The sequence below is a fragment of the Palaemon carinicauda genome, chromosome 33 (assembly GCF_036898095.1).
Source record: "Palaemon carinicauda isolate YSFRI2023 chromosome 33, ASM3689809v2, whole genome shotgun sequence".
Taxonomy (NCBI): Eukaryota; Metazoa; Arthropoda; class Malacostraca; order Decapoda; family Palaemonidae; genus Palaemon; species Palaemon carinicauda.
Window position 1 is genome coordinate 9,984,130 of NC_090757.1, and position 14,351 is coordinate 9,998,480.

Consider the following 14,351-nt stretch of genomic DNA (forward strand, 5'->3'; position numbering starts at 1 on the left):
TGTCGTCTGATGGGAAGACTTTTTGTTGATCGGTGTCGATAATTGTACCTATGTAAAGTATACCAGTCTTTGAAATTGAAGTTGTCATGACTTCTTGAGATTTACCCCACCCCCGGATCTTAGCAAAATACTAGAAGTTTGTCTCAGTGCTGAGGAGAGGTTGCCATCGAGTCTGCTAGAATCAGCCAGTCATTCAGGTATCTAAGGAGACGGATGCCGATTTTGTGAGCCCAGGATGATATTAGGGCAAAACTCTCGTGAGGAATTGACGTGCTACGGAAAGACCGAAGCACAGCACCTTGAACTGGTATATCTTGTTGTTGAGTATGATTCTTGGATACTGTACTTCTTTGAAGATGGATAGATTAGGACCTGGAAGTATGCGCCCTTGAGATCCATCATACACATGAAGTCCTATGGTCTTAATGCTTGTCTGACCATGTCTGTAGTTTCTATGCTGAACGGAGTTTGCTTGACAAAATTGTTCAGAGCTTTTCTGACTTATGGTATTTGCTTTCGTTGATCACAGAACATAATATCTGGCCAAACATTGTATCATAATTTACCTTTCTCTTCAAAACAATTTCTTCGCCCAACGTAATATCCACCACTTCTCTTCTTGCCTTGTCAATGTCAAATAATATTGAGGTCTCTTTTCATCATACTATTTTTTTTTCCTAGATCATTTATACATTAGGCATGGTTAAGTTTATCAAGGGACTTGTTCGCAACTCATTTGAGTTCTTGCTTCCAATGATTTCTTACATTTTAAATTCAATATCATACCCTTTGCATAGTTTTTAGAGACTTTTCTCCTGAAATGGTTCCCTTATTTTATTTCTCACTATCTCCGTAACCCTGAATTTATCATTTTATGTAACGAGGTTATGAAAACCCGTCACTTTTTTATAATCATATTTTTTACTAGCTTCAAAAGCCTCGTTCAACTTTTAGCCATTGAATAAGTGACAACTGAAACTTTTTCAAACAGTACTTTAAAAATCCTGTACTGAATTCACTCGATTTTTTTTTTTTCATTTACTTCAAAAAACAGCATGTCTTAATATTTGCCAACATTATAACCAGGTGATGGAGCCAACAAGTCCATTCAGAACATAACTACAACTGGGAAAATCCAGTTGTAAAAGAGGTTGGACAGCTATAGAAGAAGCAGGTGAGGCGCAGCAGTATAAAAACTAGAGGGGCACTCAAAGTGGAGACCTTCCACACGGCAGCTTATTTCTGGACCTATTGCTCGACCTTGACCTTAATATGTATTAATTGGCAGGAATTTTCATAAGCTTAAATATCAACCAAGTTTGAAGTCTCTGTGACAACGATGTCCAAACTTATGGCTGATTACGAGAATTTGACATTTTGCTTGACAGCAACCTTCACCTTCCAAAATTTAATAATTTCCAGCTTTTTAAATAACAGTTAATCCTTGGAAGTTTCATTACTCTGCAATTAAAATTATGGACAGGAGGGTGTTCACAAACACACCAAAAAAAGCACACAAAGAGGGGCGAAAACATGACCTTCCAACTTCCTTGACAGAAGTAAATATAAAGCTAGTGAAGTTACGAGCCGAAGGATGCCTACATTAAAATATGAAGTGTAATTCCTTTTCCTTCGCTTTTTATTACTCCATGTGCCAATGTTTGCTCTTGTGTATAACTAACTTTATCACCAAATTGGCTCAAGTTGTTACAAGACTAATTCTATTTTTTTCTCACATTTGTAAACACATATTTCTGATGATGATACACAAGAAAATTTAGCACTGGAGATCTAACATTTTCTGTCTTTGTCTTCTTCTTCTTCTTCTTCATTATCATTATCATCATCATTATTATTATTATTATTATTATTATTATTTTTAGTCTCGCCCATGTCGTCCTGATGGAAGGTTCCTCTAGGTAGCTTCTAAGGGATATTTGATACAGTAATACTCCCAGAGAATTAACCGTAGGTCTCCAGCATTCTAACTCCTGGCGCGAGTATCCTTAATATATCTTTAAGGATATCGCATATTAGGGGACGTATTTTTTGATACAACACACAGCAATCTTCACCCCGAATAGATTTAACTCTATGAGGGGGAAGAGTGGCGAACAAAAGGGGAGCCGTTATCAAGGTACCCAGTGGACCCCCTCCCTGTACTACTACGGCCCATCATTCCTTTCAACTGTAGCATTTAAGCTAAGTGCGCTCCCACGTTTCTCTTGGTGTTGTTACGGTTTATTGGATTTTTATCATGCAATCTCCAACATCTTCATCCTCTGGAAAGTTGAGTATTTGATCTTTCCTGTGTATAATATACAGCTCCCTTCTCACAGTTGAATTTGCATAGTTTAAGTGTGTTAAGTGGAGCGCAGCCAACCCCAGAGGCGGCCATTTTGAGACTGCTGTCGCACGTCATAAATGCAATTATTTAGTTAGTAGTGTGACACTCCCGGAATTTAGCAATAAAGAAACTTTTAGCTAGTTACACAAAATTATACTAGTGAAGATTGCATATATATAATATTTCCTCTTCCGATATGTAACGTTACTTTCGTATACAATAAGGACCCCGGTGGTATCCCTCGTAGCCGCGGTCCCCACCAGAGTTAGGCTAGCCTAACCCATTTTGTATACGTTAGTAATGTAAAACCCATTATTTAACCTCTTATATCGTTCCTATTAATTCGGTTGGGGATATATATCCCCTAGAATTTATTGGTATAATTCGATACGTTTCTCTTTCAGAGAAAAGAGGATAAACCCTTCCTCCCCCCTGAGCGCCACCATCCCAAGCGGCAACCCTATCTTTCATCATCGCCACCGAGTAGTTAACTCGGCTTGACTTACATAGTTTTTTTACCGTCGATCTTCTTTGCCGCCGAGTATCCCGGCTTCGAAGTATGACGGTAACTCAGGGTGTATTGTCTTGCAGCCGACAATGTCGCCGACAGGGGAATCGTGATTCCTCTGCCGCCCACGACGTTGTCGGCATAGGAAGCTATGCTTCCTTAGTTTACAACCGAAAGTAGGCGGCATACCTGCCGCCACCTTTCTCCCTTGTAGACTATAAGACATATCTTATAGCCGACAATGTCGCAGACAGGGGAATTCTTATTCCTCTGCCACCCACAACGGCGTCGGCACAGGAAGCTATGCTTCCTTTGTTTACAGCCGAAAGTAGGCGGCATAATTTCCGCCGCCCTTCTCCCCTGCAAACTATAAGACCCTTTTCCCTCCTACCACTGTCCTTTAGTGTCGGCCTAGCTGTCACAATGTTCTTTTGGCCGGTATTCTACAATCATCCCGGCTTGCCGGGTTAACTAAGTTGCCGGCCGGGATCCTACCAGCGGCGGTTGGGTTACCGCCTCAGCCAACTCCCCCTTATGTCCTTCCTTCACTGGAAGCGAATGCCCCGGGGGTAAGGACTGAGCTGGCCCTGACGGCTGCCAGTGCCAGTGGGAAACCCATTATACTGTTGAGAATTCTTCAGTCCTCTCTTGGACTGCCATCCACAAACCTTGCAACCGGCAGTACAGCCGGCAGCAAAAGTTGTGGCTGGATGGAAGCTAGAATCAAATGCATTCCTCCCCTTCCATTAGAACTCTCATTCTGGGAAGGAGGCAGTAAGCGGCAGTAGCCCTCCTACACTTCCAATTACTGTGTTAAACTATAATACAAAATCCTCCTTTCCATTCTTTCTCTCTCTCTATCAGTTACGGCACAAGCCTAACCCCGGTAGTATGCCGGTATAACTACAGTATACGGAAATACAGTAGCCAATATATCTGCAATATATAACAATACAGCAGTTAGAAAACTAGTATACAATAATAAAGTAGTACAAGTATTTATAACATATTCTGTGTATCCTTTCACAGCCTATTGTTAGGACCGTATAAAATGTTGAGGTGAAGTATTCCTTCAATACCCTAATGAATCCTTTGATTATCGGGACACTTATAATTCACCGTTCAGTATTAATATTCTACAAGTGGAGGAGTTGGTGTAAATATTCACTGACTCCGGCTCTACGTACGGGAGTTATTCCACTCTATATTTCCTCTTATAGGGAAATTAAATAGATATTGACGGAGGTCACAGCAATTGCCTGGGCTTTCCTATTTCCTTTCTAGCTTACTATCCTAAGCTATTAAATATAATAATAAGTATTACTATTTTTAAATATGCATTTATATCAATAATATAAATAACTCAATACTCATTTCACCTTTTCTTTCCTTACAGAAGGAGTCAATGGTGAAGTGTGCAGTCGTGTTCGGCAACCACAAGAGGAAGGACTTTTGTGTGCATATGATGTGCAGGTCTCATGGCCCCTGCTGTATCGTATCTGGATCACTGAGGTACTGGGACCCGAAGGGTTGCTCCATCTGCTCGACCCTGATGACCGAAGGATTTGGAGAAGATATCCCTGACACTACAGAGTCAAGAGATACAGCAAGAGGAACTCTTCGGAGGTGGGTAAGAGGGTTCCAGAAGAACTCTCCGGGACCTTACCTATCAAATGAATCTTTGAGGTGCCTTCTGTTCCCTAAGGCCCATTCCAGTGTGGTTGTGCCCCAGGTTCAGGTCAAGCCTCCCTTCATCCAACTGACAGTGGACGCAGACATTAACAAGGCACTGGAAGGCATGGACATCCACCAGGAACGGATGTCGGAGGTGTCTACCGACACCGAAAAGGACCTTCTACAAGAAGACCTTGAGGAAGATGTGGTTCAACCACCTACGGAAGAAGATGAATCTGTTTCGACGGTAACTGAGGACCCTCAGTTTTCCGTGACGGCATATCAACCTGTGCCATCAACCTCTTCAGCACTAACTCCCCAACCAGATGTGCAGGTCGGCAGAAGCGAAGCGCTCTTGGAGTCGATTCAGCAGATGTTGGCAGTGTTCCAGAAGGAACAGCAGAAACTAAGCCTCTTAGAGTATCTGACTTACCTCACTGCTCTGAAACCAACCCCTGGAGGTACACGGAGCACATGCTCATGATAAATGGGAAGTTCTATATCTCCGAGAAGTTGGGGGTCAAACCACTTGAAGATCTCCAATTCTGGCCTAGCTTTTCGGCATACCCAGATTGTTATGTGAGACTGCGGGATGAACCAGCATCCCGTGAGGAGACGGAACCGAAGGAAGTCATTGTCTTTGAGCATGACAAGGCATAGGCTATCCTATACAAGACCCTAAAAGGAGACGGATATACCAACTCCAAAGTCTCAGCATTGAGCAAGAGGAATTCTACCTTCATTGCTCCTTCCTCCAGAGCTTTCCCTTTTTCAGTGAAAGCCCTTGACTGTGTCATGAGAGCAGTCGATGAGGGCAAACCATGCCCAGTGCTAGAGGAATGTAAACTATTATCTCTAGCCATGCCTACCTGCGAGGAGAAGTGGAACGAAGTTCATCTAACCTTCTCCGTCTCTAAGTTGGATCTGGAGATAGCAGGTCAGCAGTTCAATGAGAACCTTCCAAAGCTGCCGGAGCATCTTTTGAGAAGGGAACAGGAGACAAAAGAGAGACTAGCCACTTCTTTGTCTCATCTGAACTGCCTGGAAATGTGTGCAGGCCTTACCAACGCACCAGACATGTATATGGTCTTAGCCAAGTCTCACATGGGTACCCTTGTGATGGACTTGTATGCCTTTATCAGGTCCAGGAGGGCCTGTAGAGAGCAACGGTCAAACATGAACCCAGGAAGATGATCACTTCATGCATTTGGGGCAAGGATCTCTTCCCACAAGATGTGGTTCAGGAGGTTATTGCTAAAGCCCCCACGGAGAATAGGAACCTTCTCCAAAAGTGGGGCATGTCTTCCAAGAGGAAATCCTCCTCAGACGGTGGTCCCCAACCTAAGAACAGGAAGACAAAGAAAGCACGTAGAACTGCACAATTTCCGACCGTGACCATGGCCACAGTGCCTCAAATGGTAGCTCAGCCGCAAACCACCTTTCAGATAGTCCCTCAGCAGTTAGTAGCTCAATCGCCTGTGTTTAACCCAGACTTTGAGAGGCACACAACTACCTTTCGACCCTACAAAGGTAGAGGTTCCTCAAGAAACCCCTTGAAGGGGTAGAGGAGGACGCGGTCACAGAAATAAGTCCTCAGGAACCTCTCAGCAATGAGAGGCTCCAGGTAGGCTGGAGACTCTTCCACTTTCGGGATCGTTGGACCTTCGATCCCTGGACCCACAGCCTAATCAAGAATGGACTCTGTTGGAAATGGAACAAAATTCCACCCCCTTTTCCACAATTCTTCCAACACTCCACCCCCCTTATTAAAAGAATATACCTCAGAACTCTTGAACAAAAAAGTAATAAGAAAAGCGAGGTCCATCAAATTCCTTCTGCGGTCTAGAAGGTTAGTCCTGTGCTCGCAGACCCTAGGCTGTAGAATAAACATTTTTCTGCCGCCTAGGATGGCACCAGCACTGGAACTCTGTTTCTCCCTTGTTGAGATGAGGCAGCACTGCCGCCGTCCCCTTAACTGTATTGGCAGACCCTAGGCTGGAGAATAGGTATTCTCCTCCCACCTAGGATGGCACTGATACTGAAACATAGTTTCTTAGGGGTGTGGTAGGACCGGCAACATTGCTGGCTCCTTCCACACCACATACATGACTGTTTTCCCTCCCCCTTCTGTCCTTTAGTGATGGCCTTGCCATCGCAACTCTTTGGGCTGTCGTCTTGCAATCTCGCCGATTGCCGGCGGGTTGCGGGGCCGGCCGGGCTCCTTCATAACAGCTGTTGTCTGACTGCCGGCGGCTATGCCGGCTGCCGCCGGCTAGGACAACTGCCGGCGGAAATGATGGCTGCCGGCGGCTATGCCGACTGCCGGCGGCCATGTCGACTGCCGGCGGCCATGCCGGCTGTCAGCGGCCATGACATTTGCCGGCGGCTATGGCAGCTGCCAGCAGCCATGATGGCTATTGGAGGGAAGTCTCTTCTGTCACCAAGGTTCTTCAGTCCTCCCTTGGACTGCCGGCCACAAGTCCTGTTGTCAGGGTTCTTGCCCGGCCGGCAGTATGCCAGCCGGGCCGGAGCCAACAGGTACTGACTCAGCCGGCGGCATGCCAACTGTACCAGTGCTGCCGGGTGCTTGCCTGCCGGCCATGTGCCAGCAATGGTACTGGTGGTTGGATGGAAGCCTGAATGATGCATTCTCCCCTTCCATTTGAACCTTCTTTCTGGAGAAGGCAGTAAATTATATATTTACATCCTTATTTAGTGTATATATACACAGTAATAAGGCAGTCCTTTACTCCATGCTTTCTCTCTCTTTCAGCTAGCATGCTGGCCGGGCTGTACCGGCAGAGACTAGCTATGTCGGCTATATGCCGGCTGGATTACAGTATATGTTTATACAGTAGTTAGTACATTTGCAGTATAGTATATACTGCAGATAGAAAGCTATTGTATATATCATACTAGTGGTTATTTTCCAACATATCTTGGGTATCCTTGCCCAGGTGTTTGCTGAGACCAATCCTGTATTGAAAGAATAGAATTTCTTCAATATTCTGATTAGAAATCAGTTTACATTTTACCTTACAATATTAAATAAATTAAAGGGCCGGTGGTAGTACACTTTCTATCCTTAAAGGTTAGAACCCTTATCTTTGAGCTTCCCTGATCAGGAAACTCTATAGTTTTAATATTGGAAGGGAAGGCCACAGCAAATGGGCTGGGTAGGATACACAAATATGTGTCTTTTATATTTTCTAGTCCAGTCGGCGTCATCCGGATGGACCGTGCCGCCAGATGCTAGCAATACCGGCAGCACACTGGCTGAACTACAATATATAATTATACAGTAGCCAGTATTTTGCAATATAGTATATTCTGCGAACAGAAAACTATAGTATGATTATACAGTAGTTAATTTCTAACATATCTTGGGTACCCTGGTACAAGCTTCTACTGAGACCAAACCTATATTGAAAGAATAGAATTCCTTCAATACTCTGATTAGAAATCAGTTATCCTTACCCTACAGTATTAAATAATTAGAAGGGGCCGTGGCAGTGTACACTTTTTCTACCCCTAGGGGTTAGAACCCCTTCGTCCGAGTTGCCTTGATAAAGGAAACTCTTTATATTGAATACTGAGAGGAGATTACAGCAATTGCTTGCAGGGGATACAGAAGTATGTCTCCCCCCCTATTCCTTTCTAGCTTACTGTCCTAAGCTATAATAATTAATAGATGACTATTACATATTGCTTATCAGGTGAGATAATCAATTGTATACTCATTCTGCTTTCCTTTCTTTACAGGAGGAACCCCAGATGAAATGTGTTGCAGTCTTCTGCAATATTAAGAGTAAGTACTTTTACAGTCATAATGCATGCAGGTTTCATGCCCCCTGCAATATTGGGACCCCCAGGTTTGCAATATCTGTCGGACATTAGTGTCCAAAGGTTTTGATAATCCCAAGTCAATGGAGTCTAAGGATGCGGCACGTAACAAACTACGCAATTGGGTAAGAGAGTTCCAGAAGATCTCTCCGGGATCATACCTACCTAATGATAGGATGCGTATCTTACTATTCCCGAAAGCAAGTATGGAAATAGTGGTGCCCCAGGCACGATTCGCACCTCTCTGCGTCCAGATAGCCTTCAGGACGGAGGGCAGGAAGGCACCCCCAGAAGAAGTTAACAATGTCGTGTCGGAAAGGCTTCACTCTGTGCCGGCTCTGGAGCCGTCAACCTCGACATCTTCACCTTCTACCCCTCTTTTAGACAAAATGGACCAGTTACTGGCCCATCTAACGGGTCTAATGGAAAACTTTCGCAAACAAGGAGAAAAGGAGGAGGCGAAACTCAAGATAGAGCTTTGTGAGGCTTCACTTGTCGGCCCCCAAGGGTCATACATGCGACCTCCCGACATGCTCCAAAACCAATCCCTGGAGATACGCGGAGCTTATGCCAATTTTAAACGGCAAACTCTACATCTCGGAGAGCATGGGAGCTGTTCCTTTAGACGAAATCCAGTTTTGGCCAAGCTTTAACGCTTTCCCTAATTGCTTCATTCGACTGAAGCATGAACCAACGTCAGGAAAAGAAACGGAACTGAAGGAAGTCATGATTCTCGACCATGATAAGGCACAGGCTATCTTGTCAAGTAGCCTGGGAAAGGCAGGTTACTTGGTGTCGAAAGGGTTCGCACTGAGTAAGAGATACTCTACCTTTCTTGCTCCTGCTTCAATAGCATTCCCCTTTACGTGGAAGGCATTTAAATCTATTGCCAAGGCAGTGGAGGCAGGCAAACCATGTCCTGCACTTGAGGAGTGCAAGCCTCTGTCACTAGCCTTACCCATGCAGGAGAAGGATTGGAAGGAAGTCCATTTAACCTTTTCAGTAGGGAAACTAGACGCGGACGTCGCTGGATGACAGTTTAGCAAGAAAATCCCTAAGCTTTCTGAGTTTCTTTTGTGCAAGGAACAAGAGACAAAGGAGAGACTTGCAGCCTCCCTATCCCTACAGAACTGCATAGAGTTTTGTTCAGCCCATCAAAGTGCCCGAGACATGCTCATGGTCTTGGCCAAAATGCATATGGCCACCTTAGTAAAAGACCTATATGCCTTTATGAAGGCTAGGAGAGCCTGTAAGGAGTTCGTGTTCGCTGCCGCAACAGTGAAAGATGAACCCAGGAAGCTGATATCTTCCAACATCTGGGGTAGAGACCTCTTTCCAAACGAGGTAGTCAAAGAGGTGATTGAGAAAGCCACCACGGAGAATATGAGCCTTCTCCAGAAGTGGGGCATCTCTTCAAAGAGAAAGTCTTCCACGGATGTGGGTCCCCAACCTAAAAGGAAGACAGAAAAGTCTAGACTTTTTCCTCCGTCTGTTCAACAAGATCTCACAGTTTCTATGACCGCGGTGCCTCAGGCAGGCGGTCAAGGAGGTAAACCTTCTGATCAGTCGAAGCAAAGAGACGCTTCTGGTAGGAGGGAGGTTCCTTCAGGATCGCTGGACCTTCAATCTTTGGGTCCAAGGCCTAATCAAGATTGGACTAGGATGGAAAATAGACATGCCTCCACCATCATTTCCTCAACTCTTCCTACACTCTAACCCCATTCTAGAAGAGTACACCTTAGAGCTCTAGAGCATAGACAAGAAGGACTCAAGAAAACTCAGAGTCATTCTGGACTTATTGCCACTCAACAAGTTCAAATAAAACAGCAAGTTCAGGATGTTAATCCTTCTGAACATAAGGACCCTATTTCAAAAAAGGGCATTCACAGTCTTGACAGACTTGAAAGGTACCTATTAGCAGCTTCCAGTTAGTCGCCCCCTCTCCTCCTACCTAGGATTCAAGTTACGGAGGATAGCGTATGTCCTAAGAGCCATACTCGTCGGACTAAACACAGTCCTAAGTATCTTCACGGAATTGGCAGACGCAGTCACGCAACCATGCCTAGAAACGATTCAGGTAACAAAGTACCAGGACGAAAGGCTGGTGCGGGCAGCACCCAAAGCGGCTGGTCTGCGAGCATTCAAAGAAGTAATCCAGTTCCTGGAACATCGGGGATGCAAAATCAGCTTCAAGAAGTTTCGATTCTCTCCAGCTCAAAGGCTTCAATGGTTAAAAAACCATCGGAACCTGAGGTCACACTGGCTCTCCTTTCCCTTCAGGGATGTAAAAGGAGATCGCAGGGTTGGTCAAGAGACTACGGTAATCAGTCAGGATTCCAAGACACTAACAGGAAAGAGTTCTGAACTCTCTCCAGTTCGCAGTAGTGACAGACCCAGTGCTAAGAGCACAGCTGAAAGATGCGTTAAAGAGTCTGGAGAAGATATGCATCAAACGCTCGAAGAGATCTAAAATGACCAATATCGGTCTTTCCTTGATCGCTTCCCAACCAATGGTCAAAAGCCAAAAGCCTGTTGAGGACCGTGCCCTTGCAACTACCTCGACTATCGAAGATCATCCGCATAGATGCCTAGTTGGAAGAATGGGGTGTTCACTCCCATTAGAGGAAAGTCAAAGGGACTTGGTCATTTCTACCCAAGGCCATGGTAGTCCTGTTGTGGTTGGGGAAACTCTCTCCACGCAGATCAGGCCTTCTCAGGCTGATCTGGGACATCGAAGCAATAATGAGACGTCTGAACCGACAAGGCTAGAGATCGTCCCGTATAGTCTAGGTGATGTTAGCCATCCCTTACCTAAAAGGATGGCACCTATCAGCAGTTCACGTACAATTGATCCACAATGTGACAGCGGATGCTCTACTCAGGCTCAAGCCGATAGATTCAGAATGGTCCACAGACGCAGACCTATTCTCTCCCAGATGGGAACAAGTCCCCGAGCTGCAGATCGACCTCTTCGTGACGAGCGTCATCAAGAAACTACCTCGATATGTAGCCCCATATGAGGATCCTCTAGGGGATATAACGGACACCACGTCTCTAGTATAGAAGGGATGGACTCAGGAATTCCTGTTCCTTCCATCCAATCTCCTGCTGAAGGTCCTCAACACGCTGAGATCCTTCCAGGGAGGGGCAGCTCTGGTGGCTCCCAAATAGCCCAAGAGCAACTGGTTCCCTCTAGTGAAGGAACTGAGGCTGAGGCTGGCCCTTGTACTGAACCCAGCACTATCTCAGAGGGTTCAGAAGTTAATTGCCTTTGATTCATCACAGAGAGCCCAAACCCTTCATTTCAAGATTTTCTCGCCCTAGCGGTTAGGAAAAGATTTGGGATCTCAGAAAGCAATAAATAATTCTTAGAAGAATACAAGTCTAAGTCAACTAGAGGACAATATGAGTCATCTTGGAAAAAGTGGGTTGCTTTTGTAAAATCTAAAGGACCCAAAGAAATTTCAATGAACTTCTGACTGTCCTTCTTTGTCCACCTTCATAATCAAGGTCTGGCAGCTAACACAATAACTACGTGCAAGTCAGCCTTGACTAGACCTTTTCTATATGCCTTTCAAGTGGATCTAGCAAATGAAATCTTTAATAAGATTCTGAAGGCATGCGTAAGACTTAGGCCTGCAGCACCTCCGAAGCCCATCTCACGGTCTTTGGACAAGGTCCTACATTATGCCTCATCTATGAACAATGAAGATTGTTCCCTCAAGGATCTAACCCAGAAGGTTATTTTCCTGTTTGCTATAGCCTCTGGGGCTAGAGTTAGTGAAGTAGTAGCCATATCTAGAAATGAGGGCCACATTCAGTTTAAAAAAGCGGGAGAACTGAATCTCTTTCCTGATCCAACCTTTCTCGCTAACAACGAGCTACCCACTAAAAGATGGGGTCCCTGGAGAATCTGCCCTCTGAAGGAAGATGTCTCTCTATGTCCTGTAGAGTGTCTAAAGGTTTATCTTTGTAGAACTTCAGACTTCAAGGGAGGAGAACTCTTCAAAGGAGAAACCTCTGGATCAAACTTATCCCTAGAACAACTGAGGGCGAAGCTCACCTACTTTATTCGCAGAGCAGATCCTGACAGTACACCAGCAGGTCATGATCCGAGGAAAATTGCTTCATCACTGAACTTTTTTCAGTATATGGACTTTGAGCATCTTCGCTCATATACTGGATGGAAATCATCCAGAGTGTTCTACAGACACTATGCTAAGCAGGTCCATGAACTGAAGCACTATGAGGTAGCGGCAGGTAGTGTATTAAAACCTGTTGTCTAATTACTGCGATGAACAGTTAATTGATTGGGACTATCAATTAAAGGGAAAAGGTGTCGATACTTCCGGTGTGATACCTTTGAAGTGAGTGTTACCATGGTGACACTAAGTCTGTTCAAAATCTCAGGTGTGGAATTATACAGATAACACTTGTGCCGTGTGTATGTAGTACAAAGTGTTGATAGGATACCACATTTACAGAAATTATAAAAGGAAAATTTTTTTAAATTTTTCAGTCTTAGAGTGGCACTCATCATTTCTTCCCTTTCAAGGGGGGAAAAATAATTTCTGTATACGTTGCATGTATAATTCTTTTAACATGTTACATTCGTTTCACTTGTTATTCTATTTAGTCATTTAATAGAAATAGATGTCTATTAGAAGGTAATTGCGTTCAACTTCGCCCGGCAATTTGCACATTAAAGATGCCAGAGTTCTTTGACTTATTCATTTAAGTAAACCTCATATCATTATATGCTTACAAACAATGGATATAGTGGACACTGATATTGTTCCGACAATATATACAAACCGTGAGACCGTTTGTATATCCAGTGAATACTTATGTTTGTTCATACAATACAGTATATGCTAATCTTGAGGCCCCTTTTCTACCGTCTAGTATGACTCTTCCCTTTAGGGGGCAGGAAGCACTAACATTGTCTATGATTAGTGATAATGGCGGATAACGGTAACGTTATTTGTCTCAAATGGTCCAGATGACCATAGAAAAATTGTCCCAAGGTTAAGGCACCGATGAAAATCCACAGATACAGTAATGCTCTGGTAACCTTCCATCAGGACGACATGGCTTGAGCCCAAAATACGGATTTTGAGCGAAGCGAAAAATCTATTTTTGCATGAGATAGCCATGTCGTCCTGATGGACCCACCCTCCTTTTCTATAGAAAAGGCCTTCACAGAATCCCTCCCGAAACTACTGTATCTGTAGCACCATGCTCAATGCTACAAGGAATGTCCGCCATCTTGGATATGGCACATATGGCGCCATCTTGATACTCAATAGTAGTATGGGAAATATAGTAACCTTGATAACGGCTCCCCTTCCAAAATTCCCACTCTTCCCCCTCGAAGCAAAAATGCTATACAGGGTGAAGATCGCTATGTCTCGTATCAAGATATACGTCCCCTGATTTATGCGATATCCTTAAGAGAATGTTAAGGATATTCACGCCAGGAGTTAGAATTCTGGAGACCTAAAGGTAAATTCTCTGGGAATATCACTTTAGTACATATATCCCTTGGAAGCTTTTATTAGGAACCTTCCATCAGGACGACATGGCTATCTCACCCAAAAATAGATTTGGAGCGAATTTTGTTTTGCTTATGAAAATAAAGAAAAATGTATCTGCGTCTTCTTTTATCCTCAGTAATAAAATAAAAGATTCCAGAGTTTTTCTATTTTCCTTAAATAGGTATCTTGATAGTAATGATTTCCTAAGCACAAATAGGTAATCTCAAAAGAAGTTTCCCTTGTGTCCCTACGGAAATACAAACTTTGAATCCTTATAGTTAAAGTCGACAATTTCCCTGCAGGGGGCAGGAAGCCCTAAGTTAGTTCCAAACTTAGTGGATATGATAAATAACAGTAATGTCATATATAAAGGTCTAGGAGACTATATAAGAAACTCATTCAAAGTAAAGGCACTTATACAAACCCACACATATAGTACAGT

At 44.0% G+C, this 14,351-nt stretch overlaps 1 protein-coding gene across 2 annotated transcripts in view; it reads right to left on the minus strand.

The window, feature by feature from the left end:
- LOC137626063 (uncharacterized) overlaps nt 1-14,351 on the minus strand; it is a 228,007-nt gene that overhangs the window by 114,906 nt on the left and 98,750 nt on the right. The window lies entirely within an intron of this gene.